At 41.4% G+C, this 13914-nt stretch overlaps 1 protein-coding gene across 2 annotated transcripts in view; it reads right to left on the minus strand.

Annotated features, from left to right (window-relative positions):
* CDKL5 (cyclin dependent kinase like 5) overlaps positions 1–8566 on the minus strand; it is a 178711-nt gene extending 170145 nt beyond the window's left edge. For both annotated transcript variants that reach the window (XM_046673367.1, XM_046673366.1), the window contains exon 1: positions 8474–8566. The gene's annotated coding sequence lies outside the window, so the exon portion shown is untranslated. The remainder of the gene's footprint in view (positions 1–8473) is intronic.
* Positions 8567–13914: the final 5348 nt, after the last annotated feature.

The following is a 13914-nucleotide window of genomic DNA, read 5'->3' on the forward strand; positions in this document are numbered from 1 at the left end:
CAAGGGCAGTCACTTTGGATACTAGAGAAGCCACTGGCACAAAAATGTCAGTTTCAAACTCTAAAACCTGAAATGAGGCAACTTTTTAAAAATAAATGTCCTAGGTTAGATAGGAAGTGAAAAAAGTAATGACACAAACCATTGCAAACTCTTCAAGTTACCAGCACCAGAAAAAAAAGAAAAAGAAAAAAAAAGACTAAAGCAACAAGGAAAGAATACAGAGCAGGTATAGAATGGTTCAAAAAAGCCTCAGAACTCAAGGCCAAAGTGAGCTAAGCTAGAGGCTGCATCAAAATGTAGATTTTTCAAAGGAAATGTTTGAAGAAGGAGACGATGCTGTAGTTATTCTTTGTCTATGTGGAGGGGGAAAGTAGGCAACAGCATTCTATACAGGCACCAACTCTACACCAAGGGAGACCTGGATGAAAGCTCATTCAGTCATCAAGGCAAGCAAAAATTTAGCATGACTGAAGATTTCCAAAAAAGAACTGAGCATGTAGGGACACTTACTGTAGAAAGAGAAACAAATCAGGATATATAAAATGACACCTTTACAGCACTTTTATATACATAAGCTCACTTGAACATAAGAAGCTCAAAAGAGACCAATTTAACATAAAAGATGATAAGGTCACAGAATGGGAACTAGACTTGAAAATGGTACTCTTGTTAAAGATTAGTGCTCCTAAACAACATTAACAAAATTCTCCAAAAACAAGGTAGGTGCTCAAATGAAATTTCATAAAATATGAAATAGTACACATGGTGGAAAATATTAAACTAGACCTAAGACACTGTATTTGGGGGGAAAAAGCAAATTTAATGTTGATATTTAATGAAATGTTTCGTTAAAATATTAAATACCTTGAGCAGATTAAAAGTGTCGGGGGGGGGGGGGGGAACCAGCAAAAAGTTTTAAGTTTAAATATGGAAGAAAGCTAAAACTGTGAGAAAAAAATTTTAACTCAGTTATAAATAGAAATGACATTCCTATATAAGGTTAACAGAATGGTGAAGGATAAAAGAAAAGGAGAAGCCTTTAGAAAATTAAAGGTAATTTCTATAAAAACAATGAAAAGAGTATCATAGATGACAATCAATCAAGGAAGCGGTTGCAAAAATTTTAATGAGATGAGGGAAGAATATTTTACCTTGCAGAGATTATGACCCTTTTATTAAATGATCACGGTTCCATTGATCTAAAACTCGTTTTGGGGGGCATTTCATTTCATGTCATATCCCTGCTTAAAACCTTCAATAGCTTCCCAGGAGACCGAGGACAAATTCAAAAACCCAGCAGATGGCCTACTAAGCCTTTTCAAGACCTGGCCCGGCCTGCTTCTGCTCCATCACTTGGTTTTCTACTTTGCAGCCATTTTGGACTTCTTTCAGTTCTTTAAAAGGTTGTGTTTCAAAAGCGTCTCTCTCTCACCTTGCCTGAGGGCAGTTGCCCCTTCGGACAGGAAAACTTATTTCCCCAACTAGATCATGTCCTTCTCATCCTTAAGGTCTCACTTAAATGTTCCCTCCTCAGTGTGGCCTTCCTGCCTGCTCCTCCTAGAACGAATCCCCCGTCCCTACCCTATTATATACTCCCAGAGTGCCCTGTACTTCTCCTCTGCCTGCACCTCACGACTGTAAATTCTTTGAGGGCAGGGCCTACTTCCCTTTTATGTATCACTCTATCCAGCCTCTACCACGTTTGGTACACAGGAGACACTCAATAAATATTTCCTAAATGAAGGACAGATCCTCAGGATGTAGGACAGATTGTTTTAGAAAGAAACAACTGAAAAAGTATGAAACACCAAGTTGCACAAAATTAGCTTTTGTCTACCTCAACTATTTTCAATTAACTATTATTAACAATGAAAATAAAACTTTCTTTTCGTTTGCAATGCTAATCTTAAATTTTCGTGGTAATATTACTATAATAATTACTAGCAATTAAAGTTAATATGTCCTAGGAGAGGCTGTCAAACCGGGGTGGGGTGTGTGGATAAATTCTAGGATATGTCACACCTGAACCAGCTTTTGTACTCTCTGAAGGATTCTATTCATCAGGAAGCTAGTTTCTACTGTTGGTCAATATCGGGGTATTCGAGGAAATTCAAGTAAGTTTCCTTCAACTATTACTTATCACCATTTTTTACCTGCCGTATCTTCCTCACACGGTTGTGTGTGTGATTAATCTGATTATTATAACACAATTTTACACTGCCAAGAACTTAATCTTTAGGCATAATACAAAATCTAAAACTGAGATCCAAAATTGCAACTTATCTAAAATAATTTAAGGCAGTCTTAAAAAATAATAATAATATATTCATCCATATGTTTCATTAACTTCCAGAAACCAAAGTTGTTACTTTCAAAATCACTATTTCCCTCCAAGTCAAAAAAAGTTACATTGTCAGAAAGTACTTCATATGTTACTGTTTGATATAGGCCTTTCTCTTACAAAGGATACAGAGTAACAACAGAATCAGAGCCATAGATGTTAAACAGTTAAAAAAAAAAAAAAGTAAACCTATTTCGAACCAGTTATGATTGAATTTATAGTAAACTATCATTATCAGAGCAGTGCTGTGTCCAATCTGTTTGTTACTAAAAATCCAGACACAAACTACCAAACAAGGAGTTATTGATTTACCTGCCTGGCACTTGTAAGGGTCACTTTCCACAGAGAAATATTCACATAAAAGCAATGAAAGTTAGACACAGTTTCCAAAACACTTTACTTCCAACCAAACCACTGCATTCCTCTATTAGGTGTACTCAAAAAACAATATCCCTAAGCTATCCTATCAGCAGTGTCCATCTACACGCACGGTACACTGAGCCAAGAACACCTGGAAGCATGGCAGAGATCAGCCTACCTTGTACAACTCGTTCCTAAATTAGCTTTACTCCCCCGCCCACCCTTGGGGGTATCGAAAAAGATAATGATGCAGGCAGGAAAAAGCAGCTACAGTACCTTGCAGGTTAAGCTGTTTCTAAATCCCACAATAATCCAGTCTGAAGCAACGCAGAAAGTAGACAATGTGCTGAATACCTGAATTTAACGAAGCCTGCTCTATGGCTTGCATAGTAGACATGAATCTCTCAGGGGGGATTAGTGCTCAAACAATAAAATGTACAATGTTATTGGCTTAAAATCAGGAAAACCAATTATTTTGCCCATGGCCTTAAATCTTAAAGGAACATTTTCTTGCCCGATAATTATATTACTTTTACCTTGATTTCTTATTTCTGCTTTTCCAACATATCATTAAGAACATTGTATTTTATTTGCTGGCTTAAAAAAGAGCAAAACAAAATCAAATCATAAAACCACAAAGGCGAGGTAATTTATACCATTTGCCATACCGTCCTTTATATTCTGCTATGTATTATGTTTGGCAAAAACTTTCGAAAATATAAAAAGTGCTAAGAAATTGTAATATGTATAAGAAGATATTTTTAAAAGTTATCTTTTAAGATACCTTTTATGTTTTAAAGATATGTTTAAAACATATCTTTTAAGATCTACGTGATTTTATCTGTGTCTGATGATAAAGAGATCAACGTGGAAGCAAGTAAATAAGGTTTAAAAATGTGCATGCGGCAGGAGTGATCTTTCTGGGGTGATGGAAATGTTCTAAAATTGGATTGTAGTGATGGTTACACAACTCCATAAATTTACCCCCAAAATCACTGAATAGTACACACTTAAAACACATGAATTTTTTTCAATTACAGAATAAGATATTAAGTTCTTTTTCTCCCCTAACATGGACTTCCGCGCATCCTTTGGGCTAAGCAAGTGTTTAGCTCTCTTATGATGGGTCTTATTTAAACACACACACACACAATCACAAGAGGCTTTAAGTAGCAGAAAATTCTACTTTCAAGCAGAAAAATTTTTGTCAGCATCCAACTTCTATGTATTAAGAAGCAACAATAACATATATCTCTGTAGACTTCACCTCCAGATTTTATTTCACTGAAGTCATTACAATTACAGAAGAGATACCCATCTACAAATTGTAATGGCTGCCATTTTACTTCAAGAGTGCATCTAAACCACAAAATTGACTTCAAAGATTATCTTCATAGCCTTTATTAGTGTAGCAAATTTAATCAAAGTCAGTCAAAAGTTATAATGGAACATGCAGAAACATGAAACACCAAGTGGTTAATTAGAAACAGCTGCCTCATTTTGGGTGTAAATAATTATATACAACCTTCATTTATGAACAAACAGAACTAATGGGCCTCCGTAAGAAAACTCTGTGCTTCCAGTTGTCCTATCCAGCCATGCTGATAAATCTGAGTTCAGCCTCCCACGTTGACTAAAGGTCAGGTGGCCTTGCCAACTTAGTGTGTGAACTCCAGGAGGCATATTTTATACCTCTAGAACCACCTCAAGAGTGACTTACAGTAGGAGCTCAAAATATGTTTGAGAAATCAGATTCCTAAAGAGAAGCAGAAAGCACGTTTTTTGAAGAGCACAGGTTCAAGTTAGACCGGTTTGGATGGAAGTTTCACCTCTGCTGCTGACTACCTGGGTAATCTGGGCAAATTATTTTCTCTCTCTGAGCCCATTTAGTCAAGTGACACTGGAAATAAAAAACATCTACCTCACAGAGATGTTCTGAGAACACGTATACACACATATATTCATGCAAATAAATTATTTGCCATAGTATCTAGTATTCAGTAAAGCTCAATAAATAGAATATTATAATTTAACTATCATAGAGAAGACGGCCCCAAAGAGAGATCACACCCAAAACTCAACTCTAATTAGATCTATCTCAAACACAAATGTTTCTAAGAGCTTAACTGAAAGTGTTGACAATCAATTTCAAAGACCTGAATGGGCTAGGTCCTTATAACCTAATAAAAAAATTTTCTGTTAATTCCCAAATCTGAAGTGTCTAAATGTTATCAGGCTCTTACGTAGAAACTCCTCACTCTCAGCTTTCACACCTACCAACAGAATTACATCCAAGTTCATATCTCAGTATTAAAAGAAGTGTGTGCTACGCCTGAAATTTACACAGTTATAAATCAATGTGACCTCAATAAAATAATAAAAACATTTTTAAAAAAATAAAAGAAGTGTACAAACTTGAATGAGAAATGAGGCCAGACCTTTGAGTCATCCATGCTCTGCTCTATATAGAAGAAACATTCTAGAAACTATCAAGAATTTAAACCCGAACACTAAAGTGATGTATCGCCAACAAAAGACTTCCAATGTTAAGACTGAAAGTAAATTGAAAAAGCCTCCCAAACAGAAAGTTTAAATGTAGTCTTTTAATTGCATTATTTTCATAAATTGAAATATGTGATCCAACTGACACCAGCATCAGATGACAAAGAACCTTTGAGAGTCTATCTCCTCCTCTAGCAAGACATTTGATGTTGCCAAAAAATAAAACATTAGAACCTAAAATTTATACAATTCTGAGTAAACAGACTTTTCTACTTAGAAAGCAACTTAATACTTCAAATTTTGCTATTCTTGTACCAAAGTTAAGAGTTACCTAAAGAATTCCCCTCACATTTTGGATCTATGCATGTGGATTTGTTTGTTCTTAAATGCCTTGTTATCATTTGACATCAATTTATTATGTAAAAAAGTCATAGCCCCACACTAACTGCCAAAAATAAAGTACTATACTAGCATACCTTCTAATATCTAGAAGAAATAAAGGAAACCACCACCAAAGTTACCAAAATGGAAGGGGGGGAAAGACGAACTTTGTTAACAGACACGCTGAAGAAGGCTTGTTCTCTGCCCATTTCCTTACAAATTTCCTACAGCCATATTCTCAGATATAGCTGAATTTTCTATCACAAAGTTGAAACATAAATCATAATGAAAGGTTAAATTTCTGCAACAGAAGCCACTGTCATTTCCAACAATGCAACTACTGTTGAAAGAGTCTCTCACAGATTCTTGGGCACAGTGGTGAAGCAAGGCTGGGAGGGGAAAAAAGCATACTTGAAGGAATTTCTCCACCTCTGTATTTCAATTCGTAATGTAACAGTACAGCACCTTCAAAGAAGAAATACCACGTAAAATCTGGTTCTCATTAAATGAGACTGCCTTAACCTCATGCAGCATGTTTGGAACAGAACACACATCTGATTTGCAATCAGTTAACCTTCTATTACTCATCTATGCAAGATGGCCCTGCAATTTCTCTCAATGGCAGCCTTTTCTTTTAAAACCCTAGGGAATACTGTAGATGCCACATTCTGATTTAAATGACTCCAAGAAAATTACAATGAAAATAATGGCAGATTTAGTCCAGGGAACTTGCATAAGTAAAACTCGGAAACCTGACACAAAGGAGTAAAATATCCCTACCACAAGTCCCTAAATCACGAATAAATCTGAGCAGGGAAATAAAAAAAGGAATCCTTTCTGGAGAAAGAATGCTTATTTCTAATTTTTTTTAAAAAAAAATGCCAAGTTTTGTTTTTAAGAATTAGGCTTAGGAAACACACTAAATAAGCAAAATTTGAATGCTAAACTGTTTATATATATATACATATATATCAAATTAATTGTTGCACTGATTGCGTTAAAAAGGCAAGACAATTCAAAGGCATTTGACACTCTCCAATTGAAGACCCTCCAACTCCTCTGAAATAGTAGATTATTTAACACTTTTGGAATGATTAACTTTAGCATTTCTCTTTTGGAGTTCTATTATTTAATACAGCCAAACTGAATTTTTTTTTATCCTAATTAGGTTTCCTTCTACTTGTGAAACGCTTAGCATACACTGTGCTGGCGGCTTTAAGTTCTACAGCTTCTCTCTTCTGGCTCCTTCCCTCCTCACCCACCCCCCACCCCGGAAAAAAAAGATTTCCTTCCCAAATGTTCCCTTCTCTGCATTTGTCAACAGAAACACCCACTGGCGGTCTCAAACTGGTAATACTGCTGCAGGCTTCCTTACTCCTGTTCCAGTGTCAACGCCAGAAATGCTCAAACCTAAAATAGGACTTTTAATAAGGAAATTAAAAGGATTGCTAAGGTACTCAACTATCATGTTCTCAAAAGGAGGCACACCTTTTTAAAAAAATTATTATTAATGAACCATAATTGGGTTGTTAAATATATTATACTATCCCCCTTCAACAGTAAACATACAGAGACAAGTAAATATAGGTTATTCACATTTTATGAATATTTTTAAACACTTAAAAGAGTTAAAAACAAATTTACATCTAAATGTCATTCACATATAATTCCGAATGGTCTTGATAAAGATGTCTTTTTTGTAACCCTACAGCAAGAAAGGAACAAACTGGAAATGTTCCAGCAGATGCTACCTAAAACGATAATCCTATTCTATACATATTTATGTCTCCTGTTTCAGTCAAATGCTCTCAGACAAATTAATTTGTGTAATCTTTTCCATTAACCACATAATCATTACGTCCAAACAAACCTAAATCAGATGCACGGGAAGAAATTATTCCCTGTCTGCAACACTTTCTAAAATCAGCTTAAATTTCAGCCAATTAAAATAGATCGTGTTAACAGAACACTGATCTGCAACTACTTAGATATCACAGCATCCGTCTAATCTCACTGTGGAGATACTAAGGTCAGGGTTTTCTTATTCAGGCATATGTGCTTTGTAACACTCAAGTGAAGCGAAAAACAAAACCCTCAAGGAAGATCTGCCTTTACACTGAAATATGTTCAGGTTATTTTTCCCTCGACGTGGGCACAAAACATGTCAATGCGAGCTGGACCTGTTCTTCCTGGGAAATGGTTCCAAACCCCAGGATTTCATTTCGATGAGGGTGCAAGCGGTGTGAAGGTCTGGGAAGGGGCCAATTGCGGCTTCTCCCCACTCTGCCAGTCGTGAACTTCACGGCAACGCCTGAAACTTGTTCGGGGGAGGCTGGAGGAGCCGCAGGGCAGGCAGCGGGGCGCTCGCCCACCCTCGCGGGCAGCCAAGGTCAGCAGGGCCGGGGCCGCGGCTGGCAGCCCCCGGCGTGTCCCGGGCTCCCTCGGAACTCGGGCCGGGGGCTCCGGGGCGCAGACTCCTCCTCGGCGCCGGCGGGAAGGGGCTTCCCTCGCCGCAAGCCCGGGGGAGGTGGCGCCGCGGTGGCGGCGAGGCGGGGACGCCGCAGACCCGCCGCTGAAGGGAGTCCCGCGGGGCGGCCTCGACCCGCCGCCCCTCCTCACAGCCTCCCGTCTCCCACCCCGCAAAATACAGCCCCAGCCCCTCGCTGGGGAAGCCCTTCCAGCGGCGCACTGGGGCGCTGCGGAAGGGCCGCTCTCGGCTGGGGCACCCTCGCCGCGTCGCCCCGTTCTGGGGGAACCCGCGCCGCCGCCCCTTCTCACGTCTGCCCAGGGGGACCGGGTGGGTCCCCTCTCTTGGGAGAAGCTAAGTGGGCGCGGTGCCCATGGGAGGGCAAGAGGACCTGGAGGGCGGATGGCGGCGGGACTACTCACCCCGCTGAGTCCCCCGCCTCCAGCCGGGGACCCCTCAGCTCCTGAGGCCGCCGTCGCCGCTTTACCTTCCCGAACGGCAGCAACTAATCGAAACCTCCGGCCCCGCCCTCTCGCAGAGGCGAACGCGCAGCCTAATTTGCTAACTGCCCCGCCCCGGCGTTCCCGTTCGGGCCAATGGAGAAGCTCCTCATATCCCGCCCGGTCCCGCCTCCGCCCCGCCCATATCTGGTAGGAGCCAATGCGGAGAGAGTGCTCGTCCTCGGGTTCGGGCTCGCGCGCCCCGCCCGTGGCGCTCGTGCTCGGGTTCCAGAAGCCGAAGACGGCTGGTTCCTTGTATAAGATCGCTTGCGCGCGCACGCGCGCGCCGCGCCTTCTCGCGCGCCAGGTTTGGTTGCCCCGCCAGGCCCTAGCAACCTGGGCTGGTTGACTGGGCGGGGCGGGGCCCGAGTCGCGAGCTATAGGGGGAAGAGAATGTTGGGGGGAGGGGGGGAGAAGATCGTGACTGGGAAAGGGGCGGCTGCGGGGGCGGGGGGCCGAGGAGGACCGGGAATCCGCCTGTCACTGCAGAAAAAAAGGGGAATCCTGCCTGCAGCACAGCTATCCTGGCCTCCCTCCGGAGGGACACGTGCGGCGGCGGGGGGCGGTCCGGGAAGAGTGGGGAGAGCACATTTGTAGCGGGAGCCGAGGCATTGCTTGGAAATAAAGGATGGAGGATGGTTTATCTCTGTCGATGGTAAAAATGATATCGAAGTCCATTGCTGCTGCTGCTGCCCAACTGTTGCAGCTGCGCGTGCACACACACGCACATATATACACACATTTACACACATATTCACACATACACTCATCCATCAGCCTGCAATCCCTTGGGTGAATTAGGAGCAAAGAACTAGTAGCCTGAGGATTCCTTACACAGCCGCTGGGTGCTTGCAAAGGGCTGTTGCAGCAGCGGCAGCAGCAGCAAACCACAGCTCCGCTTTGGTCCAATGCTCCGCCACACAAGATTCCCCAGCTGGCATGAAAGCAATGAAGTCATCGCCCAACCAGTAGGAATGTGAAGATCTTAATACCTACCATGGATCAGGTTTCCAATGAGGATGAAGAGGTGATGAAATGGCAGGAGATACATTTCCAATGCCACTTTTTGATAATTAAGAAAAATAATTTTAAAAGACATTGCGGACAAATCTATGTAAAGCTGCATAATGATTTCCACCTAAGAAAGCAAAGAGGAAATTTTTTTTTCTGGTTTTTAGGGAAAGCATAGAAAATAAGCAGTGTATGAGGTCATAGCAGCCACCAAATTAGAAATATGCAGCACTGTACTGTAATGGGAAATAGATATCTTGGATAAAATCCAATTAATCTATCCCTGTCGGGAATCTGGTAACAATATGTAACAATATGCTGGGTTTGGCCACTCAGTACCAAGCCAATAGGGTTTTCTTTTTCATAACATGGTGAATATTTGATGAGGAAATGAAGCTACCTGCTTTCTCTTCAGCTTTTCAGGAAGCATATTAGAAAATTTCACAGGTAGGAACAATGAATTAGCAGTGAGGGAAAATGGAGTCAGAGGCGACAGCATAGAGTTTGCAGTCTCCTGCTCCTCCAGATGCAAAGTAAAAGTGCTGTGACCTCAAGCTTCACCCACGTGGAGCCAGAATTCCTGGAGCAATTACTCCATTTTCACCCCTGTGCATTAGTGCCTTTGTCCCAGGAATTGCAGCAGCAATTCCCTTTGAATCAAATGAAGAATGGTTTATCTGTGTAGCTTCAGAAAAAGATAAGGAAAAACCAGTGACTGAAGATCCGTTGATATAGGTCCAATTTAGTTTTAAGGGGTAATATTAGATTCTTTATAAAGTGCCATCCCATATATACAAATATGACCTTCCACTTAGGGATGTTTGCTCTGGTCTGGATTTGAGTAGTGGTGAGGGGTTTCTTGGAGCCACGTCCAGTTCGGTTCATTGCAATTTTGATCAAAAGCATATATTTTCTAGGTTAGTAAGAGTTTAAAATACCGTGCTGCCATTTAACTGAGCTCTTTTCTTATGTAGAAAGAGCACTAATACCACTGAATGAATGCCTGCTATGTGCCAAGAACTTTCCATGCATTTCGAGTTGCCAGATAAAATACAGGAGGCCTGTTTAATTTGAATTTCAGATAAACAAGGAATAATTTTTTAGTATAAGTATGTATTTTTATCCTGGATACATGTGGGACAACGGTAGAAGACTAAATAAGCTTTCTAACCATTGTCAAAAAGAAAAACCAAACCATTTTTGAAATGCCCCTCTGGACCCAGACCTCCTGATGCGATCAGGATCTGGGAGAAAAGCTTTAGAACCAAATCACTGTGTAAATTTGTGGCGTTTGTAGAAAGAGGTGCGCATAGTTAAACTAAAAAATGATTTGCTGTTTATCTGAAATTCAAATTTAACTGGGCATCTTCTATTTTTATTTGCTAAATCTGGCAACCCTACATACATTATCTCTGAGCCTCATGATTCTCTGCAAGATTCTCTGTCAGGTCACCTTCTGCCAGATGAAGAAACAGCTTCAGAGCCTCCCCAGCATCTATTTGTTCCTTCCTCCTTATAATAGAACCCCAACTGTGTTCAGGTATCCACTCTTCCAGGGCAGTGGGTGCTTATTAGTCTTAATCAATGTTTGGCCCAACTAGACTAAAGGAAAGTCATATGGTTTGAGAGAGAGATTTTCCCTGTCTATCCTGCTGTATGAACAAGGAGGCAAGTACCCTGGTTGCCACTGGCAGCCATTTTGTGACTAGGAGGAAAACCAGCCTTAGGTCAAAGCCTTTATTAAGCAAGGCAGAGTTGAAAAATAGAAAGAAAGAGAAGCAAAAGAAACCTGGGTACTTGATAACACCACTGCATTGCTTAATTAAATAAATTCTGCCTTTTCCTTGTGTTTAAGACAGTTTGAGTCAGCATTTCTATTAGATGTCTCAGAAACATCCTGCTACAGATCCTGTGCTGCTACTCATTATGGGTCTCAATAATAAATAAACAAGTAGTCACCAAGATGTCAAGGCATTTTTATCCTGGATATATGTGGGACAAGTCTAGAAGACTAAGCCTTCTAATTTATGCAATGCCTATCTGAGCCTAGACCTCATAATGCAATCAAGATCTAGGAGAAAAGCTTAAGAATCAAATCAATGTGTAAATTTGTAGTGTTGGTAGGAAAAGGTGAGCATTAGTTATTCGTTGGCCCTGCTTAGACCTTAAATCAGACTGTCAGATCTTATATGTTTTCATTTAAAGTTCATACCATTTGGGAAAATGTCATTTTAGAAATGCGAGTCCAGTGCCTCATTTTAAACTATTACAACCTCTATCTCTGTCCTCCAGGCACTAAGTTTAACCACAAACAGTGTAGAAAGAACAGAAATGTCAGCTTCAAAAGACGCAAGAGAGAAAACCACACCAGAATAGAATGCCATATGAAAGTGGATGGTTGGCAAGGCAGTGTAGCTTAGTGGCTAAAACCACAAACTCCGGAACCAGATTGCCTGCATTTAAGTGCCAGCTCTAGTTATGTCCTTGGGAAACTTGCTTAACTTCTCTGTGCCTCAATTTCCTCCTCTGTAAAATGGGGATGATGATGATGATAATAGTGACTCTATGTGAGTGACTATTTGTGAAATGCCTAGCAGAGTACTTGGCCCATGATAAGGACTTTATAAGGATTAGCTGTTATTGAGCAGTTTATTTTTCACCAATCACTACTTTGAACCATGTTTTTATGGCAAATTTGCCTTTCATGTCTCTTCACATCTTAGACAGTTTTTGTCACTCTTAGGTCTTTTTCAGCTATTAAAAATCAATCCAGTTTAAAACTCAAATGTTGTGTTTGATTTAAATCCTACTCCTCCTCCCCCTCCCCGCCGCCGTCATCACCTGCCTAGCTTGTGGCTCAAGGCACCTGAAGTGACCAGGAGGTGTGGTTGTCCTTTCATTTCTACTCCAGTTCCTTGGGGGGTGTGGTCAGTTCCCTGACCAAACCTAACTCCCCTGACCACAAGAGTTCATAGGAGGTAGAGGGGAGAAGGAACCATCAGCTCTTCTCTTAACAACCCATGAACATCACCCCCACTTTCCTACCCACTTCTCCCCACCCCCCGTCTTGGCTGTAGTTGACCTCTGTGTAGAGGGTATCTGAATGACAAGTGTAAATCCCCCTTCCAGCTCCCATCCCCAGAGCCACCACCCACAGCCTCTAGCTGTCACTTCTACGACAGAAGCCCTCCTAGATGGGGGCAACAGGAAAAATCTCTCTCAAAATAGTTACCCATGTGTCAACAATACACAGAAAACAAGTCAGAATCTCCCAAGGTCAACTCAATCAGTTAGAGCCCCAATAACTCAAAGAACCACTCCAGCATCAGGAAAGAATGTTTCCACGTTTACTGCCTGGAGCTGAATAATGGTTTAAATGGTTTGAATAATGTGTGGTCTTGGACAAGTTACTCTCTGTATGTCTCAGTCTCCTCATCTGTAGTAGGGAAATAGTAATGGCTTGTTGTGAAGACTAATGTAGGGTTAGATGAGTTCCTGCACGCAAAGTATTTAAGGCAGTGCTCGCACAAAGAAACTGATCGATATAGGCTAGCTGCTATTATTATGTGCCAGGCATTGTACATACATCATCTCTTTTAATCCTCATATCGACCCTATGAACGATGTCTTAGTTTGAGTTTCCCCAAAAGCAGACCCTGAGACAAGGATTTGAGTATAAGTAGTTTTATTTGAGAGTTGATCCCAAGAAACACCAGAAGATGAGTGGGCAAGTGAGACAGGGAAGAGAAGGAAGCCAATAATAGGTGTGTTATCAAGCCAGTTGCTGCTGTGGGCGACTGGAGCTCAGCAGGATTTGCTGGTGAGCTCTGGGAGATGATGTAGAATCTTCTCCCCTCCTAGAAGGTGAGGAAGCTGGGCTTCTACCATATTGAAAGCTCTTCCAGGCATTAACTCTCCAGTATTTCTGCTTTTCCCTATGTGCAGGTGGAGTGTGCTCCCACAGCCTGGGAAAGAACCCTCAGGCAGAGAGTCCCAGGTGATCACAATAAGCGGCATTGGACAGGTGGAGGTGAGTGCCACAGAGACACGGCTGGGGCAAGGACAGTATGTCTCCCAGCTAAGAGTATTATTCTGCCCATTTTACAGAACACAAATTTTACAGAATTGTAGCCATCTTTGGAAATGTTCTCCAGCCACAGGCTGGCAGCAGAAATAGTGGAGAATAATACGAATTCCACATTTGGTGAGCAATCTTCTTGGAGAAATTTAAACCTTCGAGGAAGAAGCCTGAAATTCTGCTATTTTGAGGATCCTCTGAGTTAATAATTACATCTAGAAGCCTCCTCCAAACCCCCCCTCCCCTGCCCTATGTTCAATCCCCTAGGGTGGCT

The sequence above is a fragment of the Equus quagga genome, chromosome 10 (assembly GCF_021613505.1).
Source record: "Equus quagga isolate Etosha38 chromosome 10, UCLA_HA_Equagga_1.0, whole genome shotgun sequence".
Taxonomy (NCBI): Eukaryota; Metazoa; Chordata; class Mammalia; order Perissodactyla; family Equidae; genus Equus; species Equus quagga.